Consider the following 15,185-nt stretch of genomic DNA (forward strand, 5'->3'; position numbering starts at 1 on the left):
AACCTAAACGTCCCCGTATCACTTCAAAAACATTCCCCCTTGTTCTATCACTATCCACCCTTGTAAACAGCCATTCCCCGGCCTGTTTATATGCTCCTTTCAAATACTAGAAGGCCACAGTGAGGTCTCCCTGGAGCCTTCTCTTTTCCAAGCACAACAAGCCCAGTTCCCTCAACCTGTTCTCATAGGAAAGGTGCTCCAGCCCTCTGATCATCTTACTGGCCCCCCTTAGCATTATTTGCAATTCTCTTTTGCCTTCCTGCAAGCACACCTGCTTCAGGGCACATTTCATCCCACTGTTAGGCCTTGTAAGAAGCACTATGGCAAGTCCACATGCAGAAAACACTGGCATTCCATTCACTAACAGAGAAACTATTCTGCCCTTGCTCCTGACTCTTGTCCCTGCCTCCTCCTGCACTGGGCAGTGTTTGTGGGCAATGAAAGAAATACCCACATTCTGGAAAATACAGACAAAAAAGAAACAGGCAGAAAAGCGGCACTAATACTTTGTCACTGGTGGGAATCTCCACAGAAAGTGCAGTGCTAAAGATGTGAGGTTAAGGGATCATCACTATCAAGATAAAAGTCACAGCATGGAAGATTTAGCGATGGCGTGCTGACTAGAAGGAAAAAACAACACTTACCTTGGAGCTTGTTCATTTTCTCTCCTATCATCAGATATCATCATCTACGTAGCTCTGAGGTTGGCCAAAGCCTGTTGCCATGAGCTTTGCTAAACGCAACAGTGCTGTGGCTCAGAGGTATTACACCGGCACATAGCATAGGAGAACTCCATAACCCAAGTGTCGAGGGAAGAAGGAAGGGGAACTGTTACAATTAATTACGTTCACTAAATTGGTAATTGTTGGCTTCTTGTCACACACTACTGCCTACAGCAAAACAGCACAGATGTTGACAACTGTGATTTCTGCATACAAGCAACCACTCGAGGCTGAGCACTCTCTCCTGTCCCTTTGCCATGTCTAGAAAGACCCAGAAGAGCTCAGTGTTCTCTTGCTGTTAGTTTACATCCTCCAAGCACTTCCAAAGGCACGCTGCTCTGTAGAAAAAGCTGAGCTGCCCAGAAAGTTTGTGCAGGAAGAAGGCAGCAGTGTCAGTGCACGTCATCCTGGGGGATCTGAAAGCATTTGTGAAGAGAACAGGGAAAGAAGAGGGAAGAGAGCAAAACCAACAGGCACTAGCACTGCTGCCCACAGGGGGCGGGGCTTGAGGCAGGGCCTGTGCCAGAGGGGGGCCTGGCACAGTTAGGGCCAGCTCAGGGCCCAGAGCAGAGGGGGAGCAGGCAGAGGCAGGGCCTTGGGGCCCAGGATGGAGGAGGACCAGGCACAGCTGGGGCCAGCTCAGGGCCCAGAGCAGAGGGGGACCAGGCACAGCTGAGGCCACTGCAGGGCCCAGGTGAGAGGGGAACCCAGCACAGTCGGGGCTGCTTTGGGGCCTGGGCCGGAAGGGGGCCCGGCACAGCCAGGGCCTATCCCCCTTTTTTGCACATATGAAATGCTCCCAGCTGTGCTGCACAGCAGAACATCTTTCAATGGAGATGAAAGCCTGTGAAATGAGAGAATCCTTTCTTATTTCTTTCACATTTGTGTTTGTTGACTGCAGTTCCAACCAGGTGGACTCGCAGTGTCTTGCAAGTGCCACCTGGAAGCAGGTACAGACTGGAGACACAGCACCCTCAATGTCCAGGTGAGTAACAGCAGCCAAGGAGGCCTTTGGGCTCTGCAGGGTCCAAGTGTGGAGCATTACACACAGGAGCAGCTGAGTATAAAGACAGTGGCAGAGCTGCAGAGCTTGCCATAGTAGGGAGGCACAGTGGCTCAGCTCATTTCCCACAGTAACACAGGAAATAAGAGCCATGAGGGAAATGCAGATGCCTTCTGCCCCCATCAGAGGGGAGGAATGAGCTGCACTTCCACAGAGACATTCCTCTCACAGCCACTCACACCTCAGGTGTGGAGGGACGAGCTGGGGCTGCTGGTGGCAGCTGTGGAACACTGCCATCTGTGGTGCTCCATCCTACCTTGGAGGTGGGCATGTAGAGCTGAGGACCTTTGTCACTGCACAAATGACTGCAAGCAGAGATGTAGCAGAGGGAACATAAAGCATTTAATAACTTATCACACAAAGCAATGAGTAATATTAATGACAGTATTTCCAACCAAATATCCCCCATCCTAGCAGTCATATCTGATCTCTACAATCCCACCCAAACAATTTCCCAGCCCCCTCCAATTCCTCCTCACTATCCCACCCCTGAATTTCCCTCCCCCAATTCCCACACAGTAATTGCCCACACTAATTACCAGCATGCAGGGCATAGAGAACACCTGTTCCTTGTGTGCAGACACCTGGAAAAAAAAGAAGTGGCAGGGAACTGGATGTCTGTAGTAGGTTGTGGAGGCTCTGCATAGAACGTAACCTCAGACCACAACCCCATCAGCTGCTGGAGCAGCATCATCCCTGTCATTGGGGGATGTTGCCAGTGGTGGACAGGGACACAGGGAGAAGCCACACCTTGGTGTAGCTCTGATCTGCTCATGTCCAGTCCAATCCTCTATAGCACTTTCCATCTTCTGTCCTTTGTTCTTAACCGTATCCTTCCTTCTCTTCTGCTCTTTTCCTTTCTTTTAGGTGTCTTACCTGTATCTGCTTTTCCCCTCTTCTGTTCTTTTACTGCTCTGGTCAGCATCCAGTGTCTGCACCGCAACTCTAGGTTTTGGGATGGAGAAAGGTACACAGGGCATAGATTTGTACAAGAAAAGCTCTCTTGCTGTGCCCAACAGATGACAAAAAGGAACCCTCAGGACCACAAAGGCAGCTTGTTTCTCCAAAGGCCACAGCGTAAGCTCGTGTAACTGGGAAGGACTCTGTTATACATCTCCTAGAAGTGCCTTTGAATGAATAATTTTCTGGTCTTGTTTCCAATTGTTGCTCAGAGGAAATGAGGTTTTTATCCTTGTATCTTTGCAGGAAGACAGAGAGGAGGGAACCTGTCTGGTGAAATGCTCAGGTGCTGTTTCCTTCCTTGCACCAACAGCCTGTTTGTGTCCACACGATGCCAGTTGTCCTCCTGACAGTTTCTACCGGTCCTTCTCCGAGTCCTTCTGCTAAGCACTGCTATTTCTGTATCCTCGGGGCCCTATTAGGACTAAAAAGAGGAGCGGATAACAGATGGAAGGATCTGGCCTTCTGCTGGGTGATAGCCGCCTGCATGTCCTGTTCCTGCTTTCTCTTTTCCCCAGGTGGCATTGTGCTTCCCAAGGAGCATATGGACCTTTTAGATGGGAGTGCACAGCAAGGAACACATGGGGTCTCAGCTTCCTCCGTGCTCTACATCTGAGTGAGGGACACTGTGACCTGCTCAGGAGGCAAGATGTCATGTCAGGGAGGTGTGTTTTCCTTGTTGTTTTTTATCATCTGTGCTTTGCTTTGCTGTGTTATTTTTTTTCCTTTGCAGTTCTATGGTTTTCTTTCCTATTTGGTGTTTTCTGTGTCGTGTTTTTTTTTTGGTTTTTTTTTGTTTTTTGTTTTTTGTTTTTTTTATAAGTTTTTTTCTGTTTTTCCTTGTCTTAGTTTTTTTCTTTTGTTTGAGTTATTATTTTTTCTTTGCTTTTATTATTATTATTTTTTTTAATTCTGTGTTATTTCCTAAAATCCTTCATGGTTTATTTGTTGTTGTGTTTTTCATCTATGCTTTGCTATTTTTCTTTAGATGTGCTGTATGAGAACTGTTGAATCACAGTCTGAGCCACTGATTATCACCTAGGGAAGGGACCTGGTCAGTCCTGGTTAGTGCAGGTGAGGCCAATGCAGCTGAGTGACTGGAAGGGATGGAGCCTGGCTGCACCTCTCTTACAGCTCATTTTTGAAGGCTGACTGCCAATGGGTGGAATTTTTTTTGATGGTTTCTCCTCTGTGGAGTTTGTTCTGTGCACTTCCATCCTCAGTGGTGGGTGAGCCATTCTTTCCTTACCTTTGTAGTATATTCACACTGTGCTAGTCTTTCTGTTGTTACAGATAGTATGTGGTTTTTTTCTGTTTGTTTTCTGTGGTTTTTTAAACTTTGATTCCCTGGTTTTTGGCTTGCTTTTTTTCTTTATATTTCTTTTTTTTTTTTTTTTTTTTTTTTTTTTTTTTTTTTTTTTTTTTTTTTTTGCTGTGTCCTATTCTGCTTTACGGTGACATTTGCAAGAGACTGTGAATTCTCCTGGTTCAAATTGCAGTTGGCTTAATCAAATGTGTAAGAAATATATAAGGGCTGCTGAGGCCAGGCTGGAGTTGCATTTCTTTATGAACCTGGGTGTTGCTGCGGATGCGTTTCTCTCCTGTTTTGTCTCTTTTATGGCTGTTCAAGAATATTTGAACGTGCTATGTCAGTGTTTGTTACCATCCTGCTTTCTCTTCTCTGTCTTGCAGGTCAGCTCGTGCTAGAAGTCAGTGGTATCACTGTATGAATGGAGGTCAGTTTAGGAGCAGCTGCTGATGGAAGGAATCAAGACCAGGCTAATAAATGGAAGCATCTCCTGGTAAGGTGTCAGAGGTGGCAGTAATGATGTCTGTCATCGTTAAAACCAGAGGGCAGGCTCATCCGAGTGCTTGCTGACTGATACTTCGGACTATCTCGTTCTCCAGCTGAACGATAAGAAAGCTAAATATGCTGAGCCATTACAGCTTGTGCTGAAGTTGTGAATGTGCCCCCAGATGTTTCCTTTAGTGGTAAATCATGTTCTGGCACTGTGGTAGTCCTATCTCTGGCATGATGTGGAGCACCGTGTCTTGTTGCGAGCCTTGTGTGCCTGTTTCCATGAACCTTGCTTTCTTTCTCTCTTCAGAGTAAGGGCAGGGTGCTTCCTTGCTTTTGGTGGATTCATCCAGGAGGCTGTTAGAAGGCCAAATGCAATGTTCATTACATGGAGGGACATGATGGGAATGGACTGTCGTTGCCACCAGGCAAAAGTGAGTTTCTTATGTCATGAATGATATAATTTTGATTATTCAGAGCAGTTGCAGTGTGGTAGAGGATGTCACGAAACCATTTATTTGGGAGCGCAGGGAAGAGTCATGAGAACCAAAACCGTAGTTTCTGTTTTGGCTGTCAAAATGGTGGAGTTTCTTTGGGAGGGCAATAGCTGGGCTTCCTGTTAGCAGGCCCCCTCTGAGAGATTGGGCTTTGCTTGCTGCTTTGCTGTGCCTACCTGCCTGCTCCATGTGCTTGTTCCTTTTCTCTTTCAGTGCTTCTTTTCCCTTGCTTTGATGCTTTTCCCTTTCAGGGCTCCTTTTCTCTTTCAGTGCTGCCTTTGCCCTTTATGTACTCCTTTTCCCTGTCAGTGTTACTTTATGCTGTTCCATTCCCTTTCGGGGCTCCTTCTAACTTTCAGGACTGCTTTTTCCTTTCAGGGCTGCATTTCTTTGCTTATTTTCATTTTCAGGGCTGCTTTTCCCTTTCAGGGCTGCTTTTCTTTATCAGTTCTCCTTTTCCCTCTCACGGCTCCTTTTCTGTTTCAGGGCTCCTTTTCTTTATCAGTTCTGCTTCTCCCTTTCAGTGCTGCATTTTCTTGTTCCTTTTCCCTTTCAGTGCTGCTTTTCTGTGCTCCTTTCCCTTTCCCTGCCGCTTTTCCCTTTCCCTGCTGCTTTTCCCTTTTAGTCTTGCTTTCCCTTTCACTACTGCTTTTCCCTGTTAGTCTTGCTTTTCCCTTTCACTGCTGCTTTTACATTTTAGTCTTGCTTTTCCCTTTCACTGCTGCTTTTCTCTTTCACTGCTGCTTTTCACTTTCACTGCTGCTTTTCACTTTCACTGCTGCTTTTCCCTTTCACTGCTGCTTTTCCCTTTCACTGCTGCTTTTCCCTTTCACTGCTGCTTTTCCCTTTCACTGCTGCTTTTCCCTTTCACTGCTGCTTTTCCCTTTTAGTCTTGCTTTTCCCTTTCACTGCTGCTTTTCCCTTTCACTGCTTCTCTTCCCTTTCACTGCTGCTCTTCCCTTTCACTGCTGCTTTTCCCTTTCACTGCTGCTTTTCCCTTTCACTGCTGCTTTTCCCTTTTAGTCTTGCTTTTCCCTTTTAGACTTGATTTTCCCTTTTAGTCTTGATTTTCCCTTTCACTGCTGTTTTTCCCTTTTAGTCTTGCTTTTCCCTTTCACTGATGCTTTTCCCTTTTATTCTTGCTTTTCCCTTTCACTGCTGCTTTTCCCTTTTAGTCTTGCTTTTCCCTTTCACTGCTGCTTTTCCCTTTTAGTCTTGCTTTTCCCTTTTAGTCTTGCTTCTCCCATTTAGTCTTGCTTCTCCCATTTAGTCTTGCTATTCCCATTTAGTCTTGCTTTTCCCATTTAGTCTTGCTTTTCCCATTTAGTCTTGCTTTTCCCATTTAGTCTTGCTTTTCCCATTTAGTCTTGCTTTTCCCTTTCACTGCTGCTTCTCCCATTTAGTCTTGCTTCTCCCATTTAGTCTTGCTTTTCCCATTTAGTCTTGCTTTTCCCATTTAGTCTTGCTTTTCCCTTTCACTGCTGCTTTTCCCTTTTAGTCTTGCTTTTCCCTTTTAGTCTTGCTTTTCTCTTTTAGTCTTGCTTTTCCCATTTAGTCTTGCTTTTCCCATTTAGTCTTGCTTTTCCCATTTAGTCTTGCTTTTCCAATTTAGTCTTGCTTTTCCCTTTTAGTCTTGCTTTTCCCTTTTACTGCTGCTTTTCCCTTTTAGTCTTGCTTTTCCCTTTTACTGCTGCTTTTCCCTTTTAGTCTTGCTTTTCCCTTTCACTGCTGCTTTTCCCTTTTAGTCTTGCTTTTCCCTTTTAGTCTTGCTTTTCCCTTTCAGTCTTGCTTTTCCCTTTCAGTCTTGCTTTTCCCTTTCAGTCTTGCTTTTCCCTTTCTGTCATGCTTTTCCCTTTCAGTCTTGCTTTTCCCTTTCAGTCTTGCTTTTCCCTTTCAGTCTTGCTTTTCTCTTTCAGTCTTGCTTTTCCCTTTCACTGCTGCTTTTCCCTTTCACTGCTGCTTTTCCCTTTCACTGCTGCTTTTCCCTTTTAGTCTTGCTTTTCCCTTTTAGTCTTGCTTTTCCCTTTCAGTCTTGCTTTTCCCTTTCACTGCTGCTTTTCCCTTTCACTGCTGCTTTTCCCTTTCACTGCTGCTTTTCCCTTTCAGTCTTGCTTTTCCCTTTCAGTCTTGCTTTTCCCATGTAATCTTGCTTTTCCCATTTAGTCTTGCTTTTCCCTTTTATTCTTGCTTTTCCCTTTTATTCTTGCTTTTCCCTTTTAGTCTTGCTTTTCCCTTTTACTGCTGCTTTTCCCTTTTAGTCTTGCTTTTCCCTTTCACTGCTGCTTTTCCCTTTTAGTCTTCCTTTCCCTTTCACTGCTCCTTTTCCCTTTCAGTCTTGCTTTTCCCTTTCAGTCTTGCTTTTCCCTTTCACTGCTGCTTTTCCCTTTCACTGCTGCTCTTCACTTTCACTGCTGCTTTTCCCTTTCACTGCTGCTTTTCCCTTTCACTGCTGATTTTCCCTTTCATTTCTGCTTTTCCCTTTCACTGCTGATTTTCCCTTTCACTGCTGATTTTCCCTTTCACTGCTGATTTTCCCATTCACTGCTGATTTTCCCATTCACTGCTGAATTTCCCATTCACTGCTGAATTTCCCATTCACTGCTGAATTTCCCTTTTAGTCTTGCTTTTCCCTTTCACTGCTGCTTTTCCCTTTTAGTCTTCCTTTCCCTTTTACTGCTGCTTTTCCCTTTTAGTCTTGCTTTTCCCTTTTACTGCTGCTTTTCCCTTTTAATCTTGCTTTTCCCTTTCACTGCTCCTTTTCCCTTTCAGTCTTGCTTTTCCCTTTCAGTCTTGCTTTTCCCTTTCAGTCTTGCTTTTCCCTTTCAGTCTTGCTTTTCCCTTTCAGTCTTGCTTTTCCCTTTCACTGCTGCTCTTCCCTTTCACTGCTGCTCTTCCCTTTCACTGCTGCTCTTCACTTTCACTGCTGCTTTTCCCTTTCACTGCTGCTTTTCCCTTTCACTGTTGCTTTTCCCTTTCACTGCTGATTTTCCCTTTCATTTCTGCTTTTCCCTTTCACTGCTGATTTTCCCTTTCACTGCTGATTTTCCCATTCACTGCTGAATTTCCCTTTTAGTCTTGCTTTTCCCTTTCCCTGCTGCTTTTCCCTTTCCCTGCTGCTTTTCCCTTTCCCTGCTGCTTTTCCCTTTCCCTGCTGCTTTTCCCTTTCACTGCTGCTTTTCCCTTTCACTGCTGCTTTTCCCTTTCACTGCTGATTTCACCTTTTGGTTTTGCTTTTCCCTTTCATTTCTGATTTTCCCTTTCAGTGCTGCTTTTTACTTTCACCTCTGATTTTCCCTTTCACCTCTGATTTTCCCTTTCACTGATGATTTTCCCTTTCACTGCTGCTTTTCCCTTTCACTGCTGCTTTTCCCTTTTAGTCTTACTTTTCCCTTTTACTGCTGCTTTTCCCTTTTAGTCTTACTTTTCCCTTTCACTGCTGCTCTTCCCTTTCACTGCTGCTCTTCCCTTTCACTGCTGCTCTTCCCTTTCACCTCTGATTTTCCCTTTCACCTCTGATTTTCCCTTTCACCTCTGATTTTCCCTTTCACCTCTGATTTTCCCTTTCACCTCTGATTTTCCCTTTCACCTCTGATTTTCCCTTTCACCTCTGATTTTCCCTTTCACTGCTGCTCTTCTCTTTCACTGCTGCTCTTCTATTTCACTGCTGCTCTTCTCTTTCACTGCTGCTTTTCCCTTTCAGTCTTGCTTTTCCCTTTCAGTCTTGCTTTTCCCTTTCAGTCTTGCTTTTCCCTTTCACTGCTGCTTTTCCCTTTCACTGCTGCTTTTGCCTTTCGCTGCTGCTCTTCCCTTTCACTGCTGCTCTTCTCTTTCACTGCTTCTTTTCCCTTTCAGTCTTGCTTTTCCCTTTCATTCTTGCTTTTCCCTTTCACTTCTGCTTTTACCTTTTAGTCTTGAATTTAGAAAGAATTTATTCCTACCATTTAATTTCCTTTTTTATTTTTAAGTTGTTCCCTTCTGTCTTACCAAACCATTATCATCATATCAATGCTGCTTGTGTGTTTTATATATGATGTGCTAGAGTTATCACATCCACAACAAGGGCTGAAAAACCAAATGATTATTCCTGACATACCTGGAAGGTTTCCATCAGTATCCACATCACCAATGCATGCTCCCCATCTAACAAGAAGCTGCAAACAGCCCAAGCCACCATGAAAAGCAGCATAATGAACAGGCTTCCAGTCATTCCTGTCTGCTGCGTTTACATTCTAAAACGAAAGCTGCAGGTTAGTTTGTTTATGAAGCTTAGACACGAGACATTCCATAAATAAGTATCAACAGTTCATTGTGCTACTTTATTTAAACAAAATCAAATATTTCTCCGAATTCAAGCCACGAAAGCGGCATAAGACGTATTTCTCACAGGTTCGTGGCTTCATTGAAATAAAACACACATAAAAGTTGTGTTTTCAGACATCTACCACCATGTTAGTCGTTATATAATACACAACTGGATTTTTTTAACATCTTACGATTAAAAAAATGCAAATTTACACTACAAATAAATTCACAGCGTCACCAATGAGAATGTACCAACAGAGGTTAATCTATAGTCCCAAACCTCAGTTAGTGAGGGGTTTGGTATGGAAAAGGATACCAGACTCTGGCTCTGCATTAGGGAATTGCAGGTAGAAGGCTCTCACCGCTCCACTTCGCAGTATGGTTTGCAATGTGTACGACTGCCCATGGGCTGCAGCCAGGTGTGATGGAGTGCACCCGCGGTCATCTCGAGCTTCTAGGTTTGCTCCATTTATTAACAAAGCCTACAAGAAATGCAAAGCTCACAGGCTGAAAGAGCAACACTGTCTCACAGGGTGACTTGAGATGGTCAGCTGGGTTCCTCTGATAAATCTGATAGCACAGAGGGAACAAACGAGTGCAGTCATTTTACCAGTGACTTGGTTTCAGCTGTAAAGACAAAGAGCCAGCTCCAGTAGGAGCACTTTCAGCTGATCTTCATGAGGAAGTGTCCAAACCAAAGGCCTGCCTTCCTTTTGCTGGAGAGTGAATATCTCTACATACCTGCACGCAAGCATCCTGCCCACGGATTGCCGCAAGGTGAGCTGCTGTCCAGCCTCTGACTGTCACACGTGTCACATCAGCTCCATGCCAGAGCAACCAGTGAAGGCACTGCGCAACCAAAAACAAGCTCTTATTCATTTAATAAACTCTTATTCCATAACAATTCTTATAACTCATCTGAGGCAAATGCTAACTATAAATCAACAGTAGATGTTACATTTCAAACAGTGTTAGGAAATGACAAGGTCTCAAGGCTTCATCCAAGGGCACAAAAAGCACAACCAACCTACTAATTGCAATGACTTGCAGTGTGCCTTCTTTATCTTACAATTCCATACTTAAAATGCAGACTGTGAGAGCGTTCATGTGGCATGAGGTAAAAACACTGGGGAAAAATGGTGCAAAGATGCTCATTTGAAGTCCAGCTAAAATGAACAGCAGGAAAGATGCCATGAATCAAAAGTAAAGCCTCAGTTCATTTATTAGGCTTTCTTGAGTATATGTAATCCCATCTCTCCTCTCACCCATCACAGATTATTTTAACTTTATTCAACTTTTTTTCAGCAGGTGTTATTGCTTTCCATGGAAAGCTTAAAGAACAATTAAGAAAATAATAAACTACAAAACTAGTTAAAGCTTTTTGTTACACATCATTACTATTTACTGTCTTCTTTTAGGCTAGTCTCCAGCTCTCTTTCCTTTGGGACTTCATTTTTTATACGGTTATTTACAGCCTTGCTGTTTCAAAGTAAGATCGCTATAAACATTGCACAAGGAGGCTGTAACAGGAAGGTGAATGTGCTGAATGCAGCAGCTCAGTCCTTCTGGAAATCAAATCATTTCTGCATCAACAGTCAGTGTTCTTGCTTATGAAAATGAACTGTATTTGAACTGTTTCTGTAGAGAATGAGGCATGGGACAGAACACTGGGAAATGAACAAACATTTTTGTGTCACTTCTCGCTTGGCTCAGTCACTTTCAGAATATTAAACATATCCTTATGGATTTTCCAAGTGTTCTGAGTGAAGGGGAAAACACAAGGACAAAAGAAGGTAATGAGGCTAGAAGGGGAGACCAGAAGGCACACCTTGTTTGGTGTTAGAAAAGCTCTGATTTTGTAAAATCTGAGGACACTGATTACATAAACTGTCTGGGGCTTCAGAAAGGTAAAATGTAGTCCTAACAAACTGCACATCTTTCCTTAGTGAATACCTTAAATCAGAAAAAAAGAGCAGGCAGAGATTATAGATCTGGCTTGATCAAAGCTAGCAATGTTGTGTTCAGCCTCTCCCCAGAGGAAAACGTTAACCCATAAAACCTTGCTGTGTCCAAACACTAACATAAACAGGGGAGGAATGGCTGTTTTCAAGGGTAGATATTTTTAGGACAAGGGGGGATGAATTTAAACTGAGACAGGGGAGGTTTAGGTTAGAGATTAGAGGGAAGTTTTTCACACAGAGGGTGGTGACAGGTTGCCCAAGGAGGCTGTGGATGCCCCATCCCTGCAGACATTCAGGGCCAGGCTGGATGTGACTCTGGGCAGCCTGGTCTGGTTGTTGCCAACCCTGCAGGTGGTTGAAACTGGATGATCATTGTGGTCCTTTTCAACCCAGGTTATTCCATGATTTTATGATTTTACCTCCAGGCTTCCAGAGTGTGCAGCACAGTGCAATGGTGTGAACTTGTGGACTAAATCCACCTCGTCGATAGAGGCTCCACGTTTTATCATTAATGCAAGCTGTTCTACATCACCAGCTTTCACTGCCTCATGTACACTGGTGTAAGTTTGCTTCTTCCTGACATCTAGTGAGGGATAATAAAAGCATTAGCCAGCTCAGTCACATTTCAGAGAGATGAAAGAAGTGATGAATCAAATAAGCATCAGGGTGACAGTTTATAAGAACCAGACAATAGTGTAACCTATGAGAGTGTAACTTGTATCAGCACAAGTCTTTAGCCCTTTGTGTTTCCCAGAAGCAAACCCATATTCAAGAACCTGAAAGAGCCACGTCCCCTCCAGCCACAGATAAAGAACAGGACAGCAGAGAAACTCCATCTATGTATACAGATGCTGGATCAAGTCCAACCCAATGCTGGCTCTCTTCCTAAACTGTTTCATCAATCACGCCTTCAGGTGTTCAGCCATTGCTCAGGGGCTCTGCATGGCCACACTCCTTACTGCCACCCAAGGACACGGCACACCAAGGGCCCTTCGCTAAGTAGGCAAACCTTGCTAATAGGACATAAGGTCATGCAGATGCTCTTGACTGAGCTGAACCTATCAGTTAAAGCTGCTACATAAAAGCAATGCTTTATACAATGTGTTAGTCATCCTGCTCTGTTCTGCTGCTATACCCATAGCACTGCTCTGGCACAGGTTACTTTGTTAGAAACCTAGTATTTTTCTCCCACCAAAGTCAATAGTGTTTTCGTGGACTTCAGTGGCTCAGAATCAAACTCTGAATGTAGACACAGCGTGGTCCAAAAAAAAAAACAAAACCATCACCAGGCCATGGGATCAAATAGTCTGTATTTTCCTTCAGGCCTAGTTACTGTTTGACACTGTAACTGTAAACAATGGGAGCTGGATATCTAAATCCTCTTGCAACATTTTGGCATTTTTGCCTATATTTGCCAATAAAAATAAGTGATGTAAGTAGTTTTAATGGCTGGGATGGCTAACTTGAGATAGCTAAGCATATGAGTAAGCCAAAACAATTGATAATCACCTTCTGGAGTAGTCATCATTCTGGAACCAAAACGCACCAACACTCTTTGATTAAATTTCAGGCTCTAAGAAGTCTTGAAGAGGCAGGTTGTTGTTCTGCAAGTCAAGCATACACAGAAATATTGGTCTTAAGTTATTAGAGCCTCAGTTTTCCTGCCCGTGGAGAAGAAATTGAGGCAACAGTTCAAATAGTTATAAATGTGAGATCAAAAATGTTAAAGCATATCAATGAGTTGCTGCTCAAAGGTGCCTGGCGTACATAAAAGCAGAAATTATGATGAAAACAGCTGACGTTGTTTACCAGTACTTATACCTGTTCCCATGTAGTCTGTAGCATGAAAGTAATGCTTGGCCAGATTCAGCACTGCCACAGAGAGGAAAAGAGGGGGTTAAACTGTTTCATTAAGCAAAGCTGAGTGTTGTATCACACCCTGGTGTACCATCACTTCACTCCCACTCCCCCCAGCGCCAGGCTGTACCACTGCCCTGCCCAGAGGCAGCAAAACAGTGCATGAACCAACACCAGCTGCAACTCAGAACAGCTCATGTTGGAAGGGACCTCCTGGGGTCCATGTTTTTAAATAGAACTTAAGTACATGCAGCATTCTGGTGTTGTGTTTTTTTAAACAAAGCATCACTAGGACCTGATTTTCCCCCAAGGGAGAGACTTCTCACGATGCCAGGTGAGGGTTACAGACTTCAGCACGGTGATGCAGGCTGACATCAGAAGCATATCTAGCCAACCAGACTGCTTGCCAGAGCACAAATGTGCTTAACACCACGTACCAGTGCAATGGGTTCAAGGTAATATTTACTGTTTTTTAATCCAGAACAATTTTGCCCTCTTTTTTCTTCCAGAAGGGGCAATGAACTACAGCTGTGTGCAGGTGGGTGCCAAGCTGCAGCCCCATGGCTCAGGCACCACGAGCACAGCTGGGACTGGAGTTTAATGAACAGCTGTTAACACAAACTCCCTACAAAACACAACCGGTTTTGAGAGCAAGTGATATTTTCCATAACTTCAGTGCACTTTGTTATCAAATGCTTGTTCCCTAGTTGCCCTGTAGAAAGAAGTAGATAAGAGAGTAAGTGTTACAATGGTACTTAGCCAGAATTCACCCAAGAAATTACTCAGCCTGAGGGAAGGAGACAGTGTTAGGTTTTCCCTACATCTCCATAACACACAAAAATAAGCCATTGTGGTGCTTTTTGGCAGCAGTTGAAGGGGATGAGGCACAAAACCACACAGTGGGCAAAGACCGAGGTCCTGAGCCCTGTGTGGGGTTATAACCCCATCCCGGCAGTGCCCGTGGGGGTTATGCCACCTTTCTCCACGTGTTTGGCAAATATCGATTAGTCTGGGGTATTTTAGGTGGGCCCAATACGAAATATGAAGTTAACTAACGGGCAAAACAACTGAGGAGAGCCGGAAAGCGCGGGCACAGCCACCCCGCGGGCGTCCCCCTCACGGCCGATGGGGGGAAGCGGGACAAGGAGCAGCACAGCCCGGCCCGGCCATCAGGGGAGGATGTGGGGATAAGGCCGCGGGCGGAGCGGTCTCACTGGCCGGAATAGGGCTGGAGCCGCGTTCTCCTCTTCTTCCAGTCCTTCCCCCACACTGCAGCAGGGTTGCTATGGGCGCAGTCCTCGCGGGAGGAAAATGGCGGGCGGCCATGGCGGCTCAGGAGGACGGGCCCTGCCCCACAGTGATGCGGGAGGTTGCTGTGGCTCCTCTCAGAATCATGAAGGCCACTTCCCTCAGTGCCACAGCACTTCCCCAGCAGCCTGTGCCAATGCATCACTGCTTTTAGACCGGATTTTCCCTGTATCAAACCTCTCACTGCAGCCTTACATAAAGGTGTGGGTTATTGCTTGAGGTCTGGTTGTCAAAGTTCACAGCTGATACTTACAACATGCACTGGGATGAATTTGGATTTTCTGAGTACCCGACCTTGCAAGAGCCATCTATCCTAAGACAGTGACATTTCCTCTGACTTTTAGATGAAATCCACCCCTGCCCCTGAAATCCACACCTGGCAAAATGCATTTTTATCCCAAGACAAACACCCTATGACTTATGCACACTTACACTTCCATGCATACATACCTATGCAGCTTACTGCCCATCCCACAAACACACCCAACCACACAAACCCACTACAGAAAGGAAAGAGACTGACACAAACATATGCTTCAATTTTATTTATTACATTTAAGAAATATTAACATCTCAGGATATCTGGTTTATCACCTAAATTCAGTCATAAGCAACGAAAAAATTAAAAAAAAAAAAAAATTTAAAAAAAACTTCAAATGAGCATTCTTAGATTCATACCTCCCCTGTAAAGAAAAGCTTGTCCAGCTGTATTAAACT

At 44.5% G+C, this 15,185-nt stretch overlaps 1 long non-coding RNA gene across 5 annotated transcripts; it reads left to right on the forward strand.

Moving 5' to 3' along the window:
- Nucleotides 1-1,398: 1,398 nt before the first annotated feature.
- Nucleotides 1,399-13,415, forward strand: LOC116652784 (uncharacterized). 5 transcript variants are annotated; one of them, XR_014937796.1, is made up of 4 exons: nt 1,399-1,707; nt 2,992-3,410; nt 4,438-4,977; nt 11,729-13,415. It is a non-coding gene; the product is annotated as an uncharacterized LOC116652784 (long non-coding RNA). The 5 variants fall into 5 exon arrangements; XR_014937794.1 differs by lacking the exon at nt 1,399-1,707 and having other exon boundaries at nt 2,449-3,410; nt 11,729-11,863; nt 12,874-13,415; XR_014937793.1 differs by lacking the exon at nt 1,399-1,707 and having other exon boundaries at nt 2,449-3,410; nt 4,438-4,547; nt 4,854-4,977.
- The last annotated feature ends 1,770 nt before the right edge of the window (nt 13,416-15,185 follow it).

This window comes from Coturnix japonica, chromosome 29 (genome assembly GCF_054131305.1).
Source record: "Coturnix japonica strain WE chromosome 29, WE-NBRP24, whole genome shotgun sequence".
Lineage (NCBI taxonomy): Eukaryota > Metazoa > Chordata > Aves > Galliformes > Phasianidae > Coturnix > Coturnix japonica.